Below are 15,649 nucleotides of genomic sequence, written 5' to 3' on the forward strand. Positions count from 1 at the left end.
TTAGCCAAATTGTGATATGGTTCAGTGCATTACTAAGTTTTGCTGCGGCCTGATGTTTGTTGCTGCCATGTGTGTAAATCACAGATTCATTAGCATAAAGCTGAATCTCTACATCAGAACACACTAATGGCAGATCATTTATGTAGAGACTGAACAGAAGTGGACCTAGTATAGATCCTTGTGGGACACCAGAGTAGTAGATTTTTGATTGTTGACATTCACACACTGAGTTTAGTTCTTTAAATATGACTCTGGCCACTTGAGGGCATTATTGGAGAAATTAAATGAGGAGAGTTTAGCAAGAAGTACCTTATGATTTACAGTGTCAAAGGCTTTTCTCAGGTCTAAGAATACAGCCCCAACAGTACCTCCCTTTACCATCATAGACTTAACATTTTCAAGTAAGAGGCAGTTGGCAGTATGTGTCGAATGATTAGCTCTGAAACCAAATTGCATGGGATGTAATGAGAAGGGGCTGTTGTTTAAATGGGAGATAAGTTGTTCTGCTACCCACTTCTGTGCGACCTTGGATACTATGGGAAAGATGATGATTGCTCTGTAATTACAAATATCCTGAGAATCGCCTGACTTAAAAATAGGTGATACAACGGCTGTCTTCCAAACATTTGGGAATACCCCTTGTGAAATTGACATATCGATGATCTGTGTAATGGGGGGCGCCAATACATCTTTAAGGTGTTTGAGCATAACTGAGTTCCTACCACAAATGTCTCTTGTGGTGGAAGGTTTGAGGGAATTTACAAGTATTTGAACTTTGCTAACTGTAATTCAATTAATGTTAAAAATGGGCAAAGAAGTTATGAGATTCACACGTGTGAGGAAAGCATTTTGAATCTCAGTGACGGAACCAATAAAATATTCATTAAAAGCTTGAGCCAAATCTGCTGGATCTTACAATAGGTTTCCATTGTTTTTTAGATGTAATTGGCTGCTGCGCTTTAGCTTATCAGACCCTATGAGATTCTGAAGCTGGGTCCCAACTAATTTTGAATTGCCCTTTGCATCATTAATGATACTTGTGAAAGAAATTTGCTTGGGCTTTTCTCATCTCCTTAGTATACTTATTTTGTAGCATAACAAATGTGCGTTCATTAGACATTAACACCCTTTTTTAGCACAATATCCCAATCCTTCATCATTTCAATAGGTCAGAGTTCAACCATGTTTGTGATCTTAATATCTTTTTTGCCTTTGACTTTTTTTGTGAAATGATGCACTATATTCTCAATTTAATTTGCTAAAATTCTGCTATCTTCTTCAACATTTAGCCCAGTCAAGTTAGACCAATAAGTTTGATGCACGGCAGTTTTAAAATTATTAAGCTAATTTTTTTGGGATCCTGAATTGCTCAAACCTTGTACTTGTACACTGTGGAACTGTTTCACAGTTAGTTTTCTAGATATCAGTGTAAGATTATTGTCCGAAAGGCCAGTAATGAAGTTAAATGACTTAATTACTCTTTCAGGTTGGTTACTAAAGATCCGGTCACTCTGGGTTTGGGACGAGGTTGTTATTCTGGTAGGCCCGTTAATTAATGTGTTTTTGAGAGTGTTGTTTGAGAGCCTTCATATTTGTCCTATCTTCCCAACTAAAATTAAAACCGTTCATTATTTTGACCTATTTTCTTGACTCACATTCTTTTAGCAAGATTTTCAGATGTTCATGGTAGGGCTGAATGATTTTAGGAAAATATCTAATTGCGATTTTTCTGGCAGATATTGCGATTTCGATTTGATTCACGATTTCCTTCAAATCAAGCTTCAGTGCAATATTCACAATGTATGGTAACATTAAAACATTAAATGCTATTACTCTAATGCAAGGATGAACGGCAGTTATTAGGAATGGACTAAAAGAGCCACCTTTGACGGTTAAAAAAGGAAGTTCAAAAAATTCTTAATTGTGTTAAGTTTTTTTTTTTTTAAAGGTAAAAATCAAATACAAAAACTCTTATTAAAATAAAATGACCCTTCTGGAAGATATGTCACACATTAAAATAGGTGGGTCATTAATTTAGGTGGGTCATTCAAGGAAGAGGAAGAGAGACCCTGCCCGGACGAAGCCCGGGGCCACGGAGGGCTCACTGGCGAGTTCCTAGTGGCCGGGTTTGCCACGGAGCCCAGCCGGGCACAGCCCGAAAAAGTGACGTGGCACCTCCTTCCTCTCCATCCTTTAGGCCCACCACTCGCAGGAGGAACCACTTGGGTCGGGTGCGCTGCTGCACGGGTGGCAGTGAAGGTGAGGGGCCTCGATGGACCAGACACGGGCGGCAAAAGCTGGCTCTTGGGACGTGGAATGTCACCTCTCTGTCGGGGAAGGAGCCGGAGCTTGTGCGGGAGGTGGAGCGCTACCAGTTAGATCTGGTGGGGCTTACCTCCACACACAGTCTCGGTTCTGGAACTGTACTCCTGGATAGGGGTTGGACCCTATTCTTCTCTGGAGTTGCACAGGGTGTGAGGCGCCGGGCGGGTGTGGGGATACTCACAAACCCCTGGAGTTCACCCTGGTGGACGAGAGGTTCGCCTCCTTACGCCTGCGGGTGGTAGGGGGGAAAACTCTGACTCTATGTTTGTGCATATGCACCGAACAGCAGTTCAGAGTATTCGGCCTTCTTGGAGACCGTGAATGGAGTCCTGCGTTGGGCTCCGGTAGGGGACTCCATAGTTCTGCTGGGAGACTTCAAGGCCCTAGTGGGCAATGATGGAGACACCTAGAGAGGCGTGATTGGGAGGAACGGCCTCCCTGATCTAAATCCGAGTGGTCGTCAGTTATTAAACTTCTGTGCTAGTCACTGATTATCTATAACTAACACCATGTTCGAACATAAGGATGCTCATAAGTGTACGTGGTACCAGAGCATCCTAGGCCAAAGGTCGATGATCGATTTTGTAATCGTATCATCTGATCTGAGGCCGTATGTTTTGGACACTCGAGTGAAGAGAGGGGCAGAGCTGGCAACTGTTCACCATCTGGTGATGAGTTGGATCAGAGGATGGGGGAAGATTCTGGACAGACCAGGTAAACCCAAACGAGTAGTGCGGGTGAACTGGGAACGTCTGGAGGAGGCCCCTGTCCGAGAGATCTTCAACTCACACTTCCGGCGGAGCTTTTCTGGCATCCCTGTGGAGGTTGGGGGCATTGAACCAGAGTGGGCAATGTTCAAAGCTTCCATTGGTGAAGCTGCAGCGGTGAGCTGTGGCCTCAAGGTCTTAGGTGCCTCAAGGGGCGGTAACCCTCGAACACCGTGGTGGATAACGGTGGTCAGGGAAGCTGTCCGACTGAAGAAGGAGGCTTTCCTGGATATGTTATCCCGGAAGACTCCGGAGGCAGTTGCAAGGTAACAACAGGCCAGAAGAGCTGCAGCCTCTGCTGTGTCAGAGGCAAAGCAGCGGGTGTGGGAGGAGTTCGGAGAAGTCATGGAGAAGAACTTTCGGGCGGCACCAAGGTGCTTCTGGAAAACCATTCGACATCTCAGGAGGGGGAAACGGGGAACCGTCGAAGCTGTTTACAGTAAGGACGGGACGCTGGTGACCTCAGCCGGTGAGGTAATCGGGCGGTGGAAGGAGTAACTCCTTAATCCAACTAACACGCCCTCTGAGTGAGAGAGCTGGAGGCTGATGGGGAATCATTGTCAATATCCCTGGCGGAAGTCACTGAGGTAGTCAAACAACTCCACAGTGGCAAAGCCCCAGGGGTTGATGAGATTCGTCCACAAATGCTGAAAGCTTTGGGTTTGGAGGGGCTGTCTTGGTTGACACGTCTCTTCAACATTGCGTGGAAGTCTGGGACAGTGCCAAGGGAGTGGCAGACCGGGGTGGTGGTTTATCTGTTTAAAAAGGGGGACCAGAGGGTGTGTGCCAATTACAGGGGTATCACACAACTCAGCCTCCCTGGTAAACCCTACTCCAAGGTGCTGGAAAGGAGGGTTCGTCCTATAGTCGAACTTCTCGAATTCAAGAGGAACAATGTGGATTCCGTCCTGGACGTGGAACAACGGATCAGCTCTTCATTCTCGCAAGGATCCTGGAGGGGACCTGGGAGTATGCTCATCCAGTCAACATGTGTTTTGTGGATCTGGAGAAGGCATATGACCGGGTCCCTCTGGAGATACTGTGGGAGGTGCTGCGGGAGTATGGGGTGAGGGGGTCACTTCTGGGGGCCATCCAATCTCTGTACACCCAAAGCGAGAGCTGTGTCCGGATCCTCAGCAGAAAGTCGGATTCGTTCCCGGTGGGGGTAGGCCTCCGCCAGGGGTGCGCTTTGTCACCAATCATGTTCGTGATTTTCATGGACAGGATATCAAGGCGTAGTCGTGGTGGGAAGGGGTTGCAGTTCGGTGGGCTGAGGATCTCGTCTCTGCTTTTTGCAGATGATGTGGTCCTGATGACATCGTCAGTCAGTGACCTTCAGCACCTCTAAATCTGAGGCCATGGCTCTCAGCAGGAAACCGGTGGATTGCTTACTCCAGGTAGGGAATGAGTCCTTACCCCAAGTGAAGGAGTTCAAGTACCTCGGGATCATGTTCACGAGTGAGGGGACGATAGAGCGTGAGTTTGGCCGGAGAATCAATATAATAATAAATTATAATGTATGTGCATATGTATGTATTCCACATATAAATAACAATATAAAATAAAATTGTCACACTCTGGCCTAGAGTGAGGGTGGCTGGTTCAGGTTCTGCTTTAAGTTTAGCTATCTTGCTCCTGGTTTGTATTTTCCTTCGGCCCCCCCTAGGGACCTTTCGGGTGGCCATCCCACCGCTGCCACCAAATGTCACACTCTGGCCTAGAGTGAGGGTAGTCTGCCGGAAGGCTGACTGGAAAAGGGGTGGTTTAGACAAAAAAAGGTCACAAGACAGTCCACTCGAAGAAAAAAATGAAATGTTCAACCAGAAAGCCAAAAAAAAAGATATTCACAGTACTTGGGTCCACAGCCCTTCACCGACTGACTAGGCAGTGTCAAACGCCTCAATTTAAAGGCATAGCCCCTCCCATGGACCATACCATCTTTAATTGAAATCAATAAAGTCATAACAAAGTCGTAACAAAAGTTATCTCAGGACCCTTTACAGAGTAGGTAAAGACCACACTCAATGACTTTTTTATGATTTACATAGACCCAACAATTCCTCTGTAGAGTACGGTGGCAACGAAAACCTTCCCTTTAACAGGCAGGAACGTCGGACAGACCCAGCTTTGTGGAGGACGGCCATCTTTCTTGACTGGTTGGGGAGGAAGAAAAGGAGAGAGAAAGAGAGAAAAGACACAGAGATGGACAGAGAGACAGACAGACACACGTCCAGAGATGCAAGCAAGCAAAGCCTAACAGTAACTATAATAATATCTATAGTAATGTGAATATGACGTATATGTTAAGATAGTTAATACAACAGAATAGTAGAAACAAGCATAGCTAAGGTGATAGAATATATAATAATTATGGTGGCAAACATGATCAATGATGAGTAGTGGCAATAGCAGCTACGATACAGCGAGACATACCACTGGTGGTGTTTTTAACAGTTATTTTCCAGACCCCAAATCACTGTCATATATACATACACTATATCTACCCACCCTTAAAGGCAGTCATCACCACATTACAAAAGGCCTCAATCCAGAGATGCCTTGAAGAATTAAAAATCAATGTGTGAATTATCATAATTATGTGTTAGCGTTTGTATTAGTAATGATTAATGAGAGTGTGATAATAAGACGCAATAAGTATACTCATTTAAGAATGTGATAGTATGTGCCTCTGCTATTATTTGACCAGGCTCAAGCTTTTCTGCTTTCTCCAAAAGCACACGAACAGTCAGTTAGTCAAGGTCACAAAGACAATGAACTAGCCATTGTGAAAGAAATTATCTGGAGTCCTCAGTGTTTCTCAAATCATGTCATTACTAAATACTGCATGCATACAGGAGAGAGTCTACCCAACCATGTCTCAAATGATCTCTGCCTGTCTCCTAATTTCTTCAGCAGATATACACTCACATCAAAGCACCTTACAAACACAAGGACATCAAAGTCACAAAAACACACTACCCAATGTTTATGACCCCAGTGGATGTTATCAGTGTTTTACGACACCCCAAATGTCACCATTTGCAAACCCCCTGTGACTCCTATCCACAATCCCCCCAGCACTCATTCTCAGCTTGACTGTTATGTTAATCAAGGATTTACATCATAGATAAATAAGGTAGGTCAATCTTTGGTTATTTCTCACATTCCCCCCTTTTGACACAAAGTGTCAAATAATTTTTTGGAAGTAACACAATATCATCAACTAACTCTTTCTTTGACTACACACTGCAAACATTAGTAGAGGTTCACTTTTAACTCTCTGAATATCACAAAAAAATAAAAACAACGAAAAACATTAAAACAAAAACAATTCTATTCACACCATATCATCATCTGAGCCACTATATAGGTTTCCTTGCTTTATTTTGCCTCATTCTATGCCATGGATGCCATTTTCTTCTCTCTTCCATGTCCTTCTGGTGTCAGAGGTTACCAGCACTCAACACAATGTCGGAAACCAGTCTTTATCACTATCTCATTTATTTTCCTGTGAAAACTGAGTTGTTACAGTCAGTGTGAACTCTTTTAACTGTAAACAGGTAAAAGTGTTGGAGACAAAAGGTTAAGGACAAAAGGTTTTCCTGTAGGAGTGAGAATGCCACAGTTTTTCCCAGAGTGTGAAAGTTAGGGACAATATTAAAGCATATTGTGACTCTGACACTGTATCATCTGTTGCGCCTAGAAAGAAAACCACAGATTAATACAAATAACTCTGTCGCCTTAGCAGATGTTATTTGGCAGTTTGGTTCAAAGGCAAACACAGAAAGAGCAGTTAGATGGATTCCTCGCAGAACCATCTATAAAGAAAAACAGAATAATCGTTAGACTCTATGTATCAAACAATGCATCCCATGGTTTTGATCTACTGTTAAACATTTCCATTCAAGAATGGTTCTCCATCTTCAGCTGTTGGATCAAAAGCTCAAAAATTAAGACCCTACAGCGCTTCAGGCTGACATTAAACATTAGTGTGACAATGAGTATCATGCAGAACATGCACACTTTGAAAATACAATGGTGTCAGCTGTTAATTTGTTAGTGTTTGTTAATTGACATAAAATTACTGGCATACAACTATCATGCAAAAATTAAAAAGAAACAATCAGAGCTCGATCGGGTAGGTCATTTTAAGTTGGTACAGGCTGTTTGCCTCAGCAGTCACAGTCTAAAAAGTCAGTCATTGGCCAAGTTTCTTTATACAGGGGGAGATCTCCACAAAAACATAAAATAATCCATAAGTGGCAATAGAATTTAATCTATTTATTTATTTATTTTTGTTTAAAAACCCATCCAGTCATATGGATGCAGTCAGGACCCACTTATTATCATTATTAATAATATTATCCTTATTATAATTGTTATATCTAATGCTTCAATTTGCAAAAACAAGACGTATGTTTCTGAAAACTTCTCCATCACTATGGCAGTTTTTTTGAACCAGGATTTCCCAGAAAACTATACCATTAAATTCCAAAAATTCAAATACCTGTAGGTATTTTGGGTTTAATTGGATCAATAGTGTGACTATCAAATGAAATATTTGATAAAGAAAATTAATAAAGAAATATTACTAAAAATGAATAACTTTAATTTATTAAAACTTCACATGGAGAACCAATCAAATGTAGGGCCTTGACTCACGTTCAGATTATGAGATTGAGTATTCTCAATAAAGTTATCGTCAATCAAGTAAATATTAGTTATCACCAATAATTATCAAAAATAATAATAAAAATTACTCTAGTTAAACCAGAGTTCCTCGGGGCACCACCGTCATAGACGGAGTGATAACTAATATTAAAGTCTCATTAAATATATTAAACTACTAATTAAGGGTTAAACACTGATAAATGTAATAGTTTAATTAATTCAATTCAATTCAATTCAATTTTATTTATAGTGTCGAATCATAACAAAAGTTATCTCAGGAAACTTTACAGAGTAGGTAAAGACCACACTCAATGACTTATTTCTGATTTACATAGACCCATCAATTCCTCTGTAGAGTACGGTGGCAACGGAAACCTTCCCTATAACAGGCAGGAACGTCAGACAGACCCAGCTCTGTAGAGGACGGCCATCTGTCTTGACCGGTTGGGGAGGAAGAAAAGGAGAGAGAAAGAGAGAAAAGACAACAGATGGACAGAGAGAGACAGACACACTTCCAGAGATGCAAGCAAAGCCTAACAGTAACTATAATAATATTTATAGTAATGTGAATATAACGTATATGTTAAGACAGTTAATACAACAGAATAGTAGAAACAAGCACAGCTAAGGTGACAGAATATGAAAATTATAATAATTATGGTGGCAAACATGATCAATGATGAGTAGTGGCAATAGCAGCTACGATACAGCTACAAATTTTAATATGAGTAACAGTGATAATAGCAGCAGGAAGCGTCATGTAGGACCACTGCAGCAGGCACCACCACGATCAGCAGAGACCTGCGAGACGACAAAGCACAAACAGCTCCGGGGAAGAAGCTGAATTAGTAACATGCATTGATGAGACATGAATGGTACAGACAGAGAGGAGAGAAGCTCAGAGTATCAGGAAAATTAGTTGAAGGATTTAAAAGTTCTTTTCTAAGTAGAAGCTGGCTCATTCATCTTTGTGTAATATTAAATAAACAGACATATGGTAAACACAAACATTTATTAACAGATTAATAAATGCAACAAACAAAACACAATAAACTAACTAAAGCTAACAGCAAACGTGTGTGTTTGTTTCTATGTGTGTGTGTGTGTGGGTGTGTGTGTGTGTGTGTGTGTGAGAGAGAGAGACAAAGAGAAGAGGTTGGGGCTCGGACCCCTGCAGAGAAGCTGTGAACATTTAAGTTACACAAAGGCCAGAAGCCTGATCTCTCAGTTCTTAGTTCTTCTGACAAAGTTACAATTGTATCTAGCCGTTCATAAAGTCCTATAACATGTAGTAATGCCCAGTTGGTGATTAGTTACCAGTCCATGAGATGGGAGATGTTTTGCGTTGCTTGATGCCAGCGGCTGGTTGAAGAGGCAAAAGAGGAAACAGATCGCTCTTTGCTGTGCTCAGTTGAGGATAACCGGTTGGTGATCCTACGCCAAAGGCCAGGTCGAGGGCCGAGGGGACAGCGGGCAGCTGGTCTCCTGGATCCACAGGAATTCGTCGAGTTGAGTGTGAGATCCGGAAGAAAGAGAGAGGAAGAGGAAGTGCAGGCTGTGTGCTACACTTTATATAGGCCCTGGTGATGTCATCGTCAGAGGTAAAGTCAGCCAATGAACAGTTTGGGGGTCCCTTGTGGGGGAGAAGGCATGGCAGGCCTTTGTTTCAGAGACAAAGGCAACCAGGATTTGGGCCTAGTCTTAATCAAACTGAAAGTTTGAGTTAATCAAAAAATGAACAATCATCTTTGGGTGCAGGTTGCACCTACATGACCGAAAGAACGAGGTTGCGGGTACAATTGGCCAAAATGGGTTTTCTCAGGAGGGTGGCTGGAGTCTCCCTTAGAGATAAGGTGAGAAGTTCAGCCATCCCTGAGGAACTCGGAGTAGAGCCGCTGCTCCTTTGCGTTGAAAGGAGCCAGTTGAGGTGGTTCGGGCATCTAGTAAGGATGCCCCCTGGGCACCTCCCTAGAGAGGTGTTCCAGGCACGTCCAGCTGGGAGGAGGCCTCGGGGAAGACCCAGGACTAGGTGGAGAGATTATATCTCCATGCTGGCCTTGGAACGCCTTGGGATCCCCCAGTTAGAGCTGGTTAATGTGGCCCGGGAAAGGAAGTTTGGGGTCCCCTGCTAAAGCTGCTGCCCCCGCGACCCGACCCCGGATAAGCGGATGAAGATGAGATGAGATGAGATGAGGGTCTTTTATTTATGGCTAAACAGCACCCAAATATAGTCTATTCTGTAAACAAGAGAGCATTTTTTCCTGAAAAACAGCAAATAAAATCTTGAAAGTACTTAATCAATAATAATAATAGCGCCCCTAACATCTCTACATCACCCGCTATAGATTTTTAGTCAAGAAAACCAGCATGTCAACCTTTGATGGTTTACAAAATGCACAGTCAAACTAAGATACAGCTTGGGCGTTCTGCTTGACCATATATTTGTAGTTGTGGCGTAATACTCCACATGTTTTAACTCTGTTAGCACTATTTCTTTACACTCCGCGCACAGCTGTGGGATGGCAGCCTGTTTGAAGTAGTTGCGGGAGGGAATCATATATCTTCTGTCCAGCGTGCGTAGGAGGTTTTTTCATCCATCTTTGGTGATCGTGTTAACAGAAACCGTGTACTTAGCAGTGTAGTGTGTTATGGCCCTCGTTATCTCCCGGTGTCTTCGGCTGCTCTGATCATATGGAGTTACACTGGTAAAACATGCTGTTACTGTAGTCTGTTTGCTACAGTGGGCTTGATTATCTTTGTTACCAGACTTCTCACAAGACTTTTTCGTCATACACTCGTCATGCAAATGTCTGTGGTGATTTTTCAAGTAAGGGTATAAATTGGTTGTGTTTCTGCTGGATGTTGCAACTGTAGCGCGGCAAGTTTTGCACAGTACCTGTTTCTGGTGCACGTCTGCAGCCTTAAACCCGAAAAACTCCAAAATGACGGACGTGCTGTGTTTCTTGGTGATTAAATCCCCTAACTCCGCTTCTGGTCCATCTGAAGCCATTTTTTGACTAATTACACATAAGGAGCAGGTTAATATTGACTAGTTAGAGTGACCTGTCCACGAGTAGCACGCCACTTCTGATTGTTGAGCTTGGCAGGATAATAGGGAGAAGGCATATATGTGTAAAATGGTTGACACAACAGATCTTGGGTCAGTCAGGAGGGCTGCAAAAACTGCAGCTTTGGCGTTGTCTGAAATCGCAATTTCGGTCAGAAAACGAAAAATCGTTCAGCCCTAGTTCATAGAATCCTTTGTTAAAGAGGGGTAGGCGATACAAAGCAACAAGGGCAAAGGCAATTTGAGGTTGTAGGGCCTTTGTCTGTAAGCAGCCATTTTAACCCCAGTCACAGGCTGCATGTGACCTCCATTTTAACAACAGAACAAAGAACCCTGGTCACGCCTCCATCTCCCAGGGGGGGAGCCCACAAAGCCACACCTGAGAGACCAGCCCTCAGTGGTCATTGGTCCAACCTGGCCTAGGACCAGTGACATCATTTCCCCTATAAAACTTTGGAGAAAATTCAAATCGCTCTCTTCTTGCGAAATAGCAGCCTCCCAGGACCGCTGACTTGCTGTTGGAGATACCGAAGCTTCAAGAAAGAACTTTCCCTCCTTTTCTTAGACAAAGCAATTATAGTTATCTTATTCACCACTTGGCCAGGGAGAAGTAAGATTAACTTAGCTTTGCTCCTAGTTCAAGACAACCAGTTTCCTTTTCTTCTGTTTTGGATTGTTCTGTTTTTCCATTCCCCTTTGTTTTATTCTGTTTTGTAACTTCCACTGCAAGACAACAGTGGGCCCCTTGTTGTCATCTTTGAAAGGACGAGATTAAGGTGACCAGATTCCCTTTTTTTTTTTACCTCTTTCTTCAACGTCCCTCACGGGTCCAACCAGGACGTGTCCCTTCGGCTGACGAGCGTTTGGACTAAAAGGACCAGCTGTGTGCTACTCCTGACCGCTCACTGCAACAACAAATTCGCAACCATCTATAGAATCCACGGAGTGATTCTCTCAAGTAAGGCTGACAGTCTGGGCAGATGTAGTTAGAACTGTTTATGCTAATGTTTGTTATTTTGCTGGTTAATGTTTGCTGAATGTGTTTCAATTTTCCGTGTACCCTTTCTTTATGAGATAGCCATATCACATGCCTTTCCTCTGCGCCTCACTGATATAACACACAAGTAGCGAGATGTGCAGAACTGACCAGGCTCAGTGTTTCCATACTCCTGACTGTTCATTTCCCCACGTCGTACCAACTGGAGATGGGTTTCGTGCTGTCCATTGTCTGGCCATGTGGTGCCTGTAATTTTCCCGCTCTCACTGGTTACTAGAGCCACTATTTTGGTTAAACAGGCAAACACATCTGTTAGGCGCCATGCTACCAGCTGTGTCAGCCATTTTGTGTGTGTTACCCTTTGCTCCCTGCATGTGGTGCTCATAACCTCCCTCCCCCTCTCACTCGGGCACTGGAGGGGCCATTTTGTTCGAGCAGCTTGCTAGGCGCCGCCCTACTTGCAGTGTCGGCCATTTTGTGTTGCCATCCTTTGTTCCACTCAAACCTCACACCTCTATACATACACACACACACACACACACACACACACATCTTTGAAACAAGCCCACACAACCTGTATATAGAATTTCACCATTTGCTGTCATTGGTAGTGTCTTTTGATGTTAATTGTAACTTAAAGTTTATAATAAATTCTGTTTGTTATAACAAGAAGTAATCCTGTTTGTTTTGCTTGAATGTGTTGAAGCCAACCTCTGTTTTATACACTAGACTGGTAATTAAATTTCCTTTCATTATGCTCAACTAAATGATTAAGTAAGGTGTTCATAATCCAAGATAGACAGAGACTGGAATCAATAAGTGTGCTATTGTTCTCTGTATAGAGTGGTGCCCCGAAGAAAATTATGTTGATTAATTTTCTTTACAAAATATTTAATTTGATAGTTACATTTTTGATTCAATTGACCTAGAGTACCTACAAGGTGAAAGTGTTACAATTACACCAATGCATTCCCGATTATGGATCCCAAATAACTTTAAGCTGGTTTACCGAAAAAAGGGTTAACTCTGTGAACAGTATTTGTCAACACGTCATTGTGCGTGTTGTGGTAAACTCCGTGATTGATGTTGGGTGTTGCAAACCAAGAGTTTGAGGTTAGCCCAGAGTCACAGTTATCCAATAGCACAGGTGCATGAAGGTCGCCACCAGCAGACACAGAGCATGTCGCTCCAGAAACAGAAGCCACACACACGCCGACTCCGTTCCCCAAGGTCGACGAAGTCGACCCCACAGCCGCAGCAAGACCCCGCAGCAATGATGCTCTCTCCGTGCGCGAGCCCACCCCCGACAGAGGGAAGGACTACGACACTTCCTGATCCGCCAACAGACACGGCCCTCGCCATCACAAAGGCTCTCTTCCGGAGAGAACAGTCCCCAGAGTCCACGTCCCAGATCCTCAGTCCAGCACACCCCCGGCAGCCCAGCCACCGGCACCACTACACCAGCCTCGACAATCTGGGCAGGCATTACACCCCCACCAACACCCAACGGGCAGAGGCGACGAGGAAAGGTAGAGTGTGATAAAGTTGTGTGGCGTGTTACATCTCTGTGATTTTGGCTTCATTCACCGGCTCAGTGTGTAGTGCACAGATGAATATCTCCACAGCAGACGAATCGTAATAATAAGAGCGTCGCTCTGTCTCAATTGAGTTGGTGGTTTAGAAGGCTTCTTAAAGCGAAGGAAGAGAGATTGGTAAAGAAATGTAGTACCTTAAACATGTTTCCCAAATCCGAAGTTACCGATGTTTTTTGTTGACTTAGCAGGTCGGCGTTGTTTGTAAGTGTCTTTCCATAGACATTGATAAACTGGTTTATGTCACCCGGATTCAGGAACGAAATGTTGCCAGCAAGACCTAAAAGGTCCAAAAACGGTTAAAAACTAAAGTGTATACTAGGAGAGCTGGGACTACACCTGCCTGCCGCCATTTTACCAAAAACTTCATAAATCATCATTACATAAGTTACAATATGTTCACATGTTGACAGCAATCATTTCCCATTTGACACCTTGAGGGAAACATGTAGGTAATGAAACTAATTATAATTGAACAGCTGCCCATGCAACATATTTTACCTTGTTGATTTTTTTTCAAGATTGTGCAGTAGGAGTACTTCATGCTGGGGACACATAACAGGACATCCTGAACAGGGATCAATATGAATGGGATCGGGAAATTATATGTTTATGTCTTTACATTTTATTTATGTTATTTATTTTACAAGCACGCAAATATGACTAAAACATGCCATATTCCATGGCTCTTCTCAATAATAGTGCATTACAATCAATTCGCATTGGTTATTGACACAGAGGGCTATGATCTGAACATAATCAATTGGTTTTATGAATAATACTTATGTATGTATGCACAGCATACTGCATCATTCAGGGAGAATCATACATGCAGAATGTTTTCTGTAACCTTTTTAAATGACTTGATGTGACATAATTGCCTTTTGCCTTTTTCATGGGTAACCCCTTTTTCCTGCTTTTTGGCTGAACTCAGCAGCTGCAACTGCATGGACGGCAGCAGAGGGATTCAGGCTTTCCCCTCTTGTTTTTGCTCACTCACCTGCAGTCTTCTGTTAGTCAATTTCACTACATGGTACAAAACCATGCTCCCTGGGCGCCTCCCTAGGCAGGTGTTCCAGCCACGTCCAGCTGGGAGGAGGCCTTGGGGAAGACCCAGGACCAGGAGGAGGGATTATATCTCCACACTGGCCTGGGTACGTCTTGGGATCTCCCAGTTGGAGCTGGTTAATGTGGCCCGTGAAAGGGAAGTTTGGGGTCCCTTGCTAGAGCTGCTGCCCCTGCGACCTGACCCCAGATAAGCAGATGAAGATAAGTGAGTGAGTATATGGAGTAAAACCTAGCCTGGTTTTATCAAAAATAATCAATTCACAAGACCACACACCCAAACTGCAAAATAACTCATATATCCTGCAAAATGAAACACTGCAACCAAAACTAAATATACTGTAGCATTATCAAAATCAAACTTTTGCACCAAATGGCACACACTTCATTCATATTACCAGATTTTTGTCTAACCAACAAAACACTGTTGGTTTTACAGCCGTGCAGTACACCGGGTTTCTCCCAACGTGCAGGGTTGGCAGAACCGGGTCATCAGAGGATTCATCAGAGGCCAAAGAGGGGAATGGCTGTCTAACAGGGCGGCACATGGCAGTATCTCAATAGGGGCTGCTTTACCGTGGCAACGGATGTTCAGCGTACTTTGCTGTTAACCCTAAATCTTAAGCAACTAAGCCAGAAAAGAGTCTTTCTGGATTTTTCAACAGGGATAGCTTGAGTTAGGTGGATGAGAGTTGGTCTCATCTTGCAAGCTCTTGGTGAATACTGGATTTTGATATTATACAAAAAGTTCACTGTGCGCTGTTGACCAAAACTTAATTTAACCGACCAAGATAAAATAAGCTTGTTCTGAAAAACACGAGCACTAACTTAAAATTACATTTGACTGATTCATAAAATGTTATTAATCAAATCAAACACTGAACTTCCTTGAAATGAAGTCAAGCAGAAATGTACTTATAAAAGATAAAGACAAAATTAACTTAGATAGATGTTACAAAATAAAACTGTACAATGGACAAAACAAGACAAGACTAAGAAGATGCAGAAGACAAAAGACTAAAACTAAAAGACAGACAGGAGAAGAAACTTAAAAAAAAAACTGAGGAGGAAGCTTGGATCTGCTCCCCAAGTCCTGTGTCCTAAGTGTGGCCTGAATAATGAGATGCATTCATTCTCCCGCTTAAACTAGGAGAAACTCCCTCTT

This window comes from Echiichthys vipera (genome assembly GCF_963691815.1).
Source record: "Echiichthys vipera genome assembly, chromosome: X".
Classification (NCBI taxonomy): domain Eukaryota; kingdom Metazoa; phylum Chordata; class Actinopteri; order Perciformes; family Trachinidae; genus Echiichthys; species Echiichthys vipera.